Genomic DNA, 2,559 nt, shown 5'->3' with positions numbered 1-2,559 from the left:
TCAATACCTCCAAAAACTTCCCAAATTGTTTATCCAATTTTGCTTTCTGAAACCTTTGTGGGAATGGTAAAGGTGGCATGTAGGCTTTAGGTGCAACATATTTGGGCTCCTCTTCTTTGCTCTCCCTCTCCTTACTTCCTTTTTCTTCCACCGAATTTTCTTTCTCAGCTTCAATTCTAACTTCAACTTCAGTTTGTTCATCTCCTTCTCTGCTTTTCTTTTCTTCAACTTTCTCTTCAATATTTTTATCCCCATTCTCCAATATTTTTCCACTTCTCAATGTAATAGCCTTGCAATGCTCCCTTGAATTTTCTGGTTGGCTAGGAAGCTTCCCAAATGCTTTGTTACTTGAAGAGCTAGCTTGTTGAGCTATTTGATTCTCTAATATCTTGTTGTGTGTTGCCATTTGATCCACTTTAGATGCTAATTGAGAAATCATTTCTTGTTGACTTTGGTGGCTCACAAGTAGAGTTTCAATCATAGATTCCAATCTAGTTGTCTTGTCTAGTTGTGCTTGTTGTGGTAGAGGTGGAGCAGGTACATTTTGAGGTTTAGAAATTCCAGGAGGAGGCCCTCTATTCTGCTGAAAATTCTGATGTTGTTGATATCCAGAAGGTTGCTGAAAATTCTGGTTTTGCCCTTGTCTACCTCCCCAAGAGAAATTTGGGTGGTTTCTCCATCTTTGGATCATAAGTTGCGTAAAATGGGTTACCACCGATCTTTGATTGTAGTTCCCCACATAATCCACTTGCTCACTTGAAAAATCTTGATTAAGTGAGAAAAATCTGCACAATTGACATTTGCAGCTCCAATTTCTAGTGTATTACCAGAACCTCCGGCTGAAGAATCTACTTTCATACTTAACTTGTCCATCTTCTTTGTCAAAGCATCAAACTTAGCATTAATCATATTCATGGCGTCAAGCTCAAACATACCAGCTGGTTTCTTGATCTCATTCCTCTCACAACTCCATTGGTAGTTGTTATAAGCAATTTTATCAAGAGCGTAAAAGCTTCATCTTGATTTCTCCATAAGGTCACCTCCGTAAGATGCATCAATTGTACTCCTAATAGGTGAAACTCCATTATAAAAGTGTTGAACAAGCATCCACTTAGGAATCCCATGATGTGGACATCTCCTTTGCAAATCCTTGTACCTCTCCCATGCTTCATACAAGCTCTCATCATCTCTAGGTTTAAAAGAAGTCACTCATTTCTTAGCTTAGTGTCTTGCTTGGTGGAAAATATTGAGCTAAAAATGCTTGAGAAAGTTCATCCCATGTTGTGATAGAACCCGGTGGCAAAGAATGTAACCACTCTCTAGCTCGGTCCTTCAGAGAAAAAGGAAATAATCTGAGTCGAATTGCATCATCAGAAACTCCATTTATCTTCAACATATCACTGATCTCAAGAAAGTGTGCCAGATGCACATGTGGACTTTCACTTGGATTTCCTCCAAATTGTGCTTGTTGTACCATTTGACAGAGTGCAGGCTTCAGTTCAAAATTATTAGCTTCTACCCTTGGTCTTGTGATACTTGGCATAAAATCTCCAATGTTAGGATAGGCATGATCCTTCACAGAGCGGTTGTTATTGTTGTTGTTGTTGTCAGCCATTTCTTCTTGTACTTGCTCTTGCTCTTGTGCTCTTTCTTGTTGTTGTTGAGCTTTAATTTCAGCTTTTCTCCTTTTAGATTATGCTCTTAAAGCCTTTGCTGTCTTCTCTATTTCTGGGTCAAAGAATAAATTGATTTCTTTACTTTTTGTCCTTCTCATAAAATATAGCACCTGAAAAACAAAAAATAAACAAACTCTCAAAGTAAAATGGTAAAAAGAAAATAAAATAAAATGCCCAGATTAACCAAACAAACAATCGTTCAATATCAAGCAAAAATCAAATCCCCGGCAACGGCGCCAAAAACTTGTTGTGACTAATCCGCAAGTATACGGGTCGTCTCAAGTAATAAAGTGATGAATCAAGTATCGTTCCCACGAGGATTTGCTGTTTGATTACTAAACTATGAATGAAGCGATTATTTGGGCTAATGATTAATGAATAAAAGGTAAATGTAAATGAGCAAAGTAAATGAGCAAGGTAAATTGATTAATCTAATTGAAATGGGTAAAGAGCAAACAAATAAATTCTAATTCTAGCTCGCAATTAAACTAAAATTAACAATGGGTAATTTAAACGAAAGTCTAATTATGGTAAAAGTGATTCCAGTTGGGGTTTATGCATAAATTAATTGGGATTTGTCTTGGGCATTCCAATTTTTAGGGAAAAATAGAGTTTGAAGGAAATTGATTCTAAATCCCTTTGATATCTTTTTCAAGCAAATCAAAGCGTATTCTAAAATAACCAAACCTACTTTCGTATGTATTTGATTATTTTAAAACCCATTAAGTTTTGTAACCAATAATTAATTCCTCTTAAAATCCTAGTTTATTTCTAAATCTAGGTGATTTTAAGTTCCAATCCTTGATTAACTATCAATGACTTTCACCTTTCGGTCCTTCAATCAAAGATTAACACAATACCCAATGGGTACCAACATTAGGCA

General features: G+C 36.1%; 1 non-coding gene across 1 annotated transcript; it reads left to right on the top strand.

Annotated features, from left to right (window-relative positions):
- Positions 1–1,117: 1,117 nt before the first annotated feature.
- Positions 1,118–1,223, top strand: LOC131176257 (small nucleolar RNA R71). Its single transcript, XR_009146381.1, has one exon. It is a non-coding gene; the product is annotated as a small nucleolar RNA R71 (small nucleolar RNA).
- The last annotated feature ends 1,336 nt before the right edge of the window (positions 1,224–2,559 follow it).

Source organism: Hevea brasiliensis, chromosome 18 (genome assembly GCF_030052815.1).
Source record: "Hevea brasiliensis isolate MT/VB/25A 57/8 chromosome 18, ASM3005281v1, whole genome shotgun sequence".
NCBI lineage: Eukaryota > Viridiplantae > Streptophyta > Magnoliopsida > Malpighiales > Euphorbiaceae > Hevea > Hevea brasiliensis.
The sequence above is the reverse complement of the archived record's forward strand: the minus strand, read 5'-3'. Positions and strand labels throughout refer to the sequence as shown.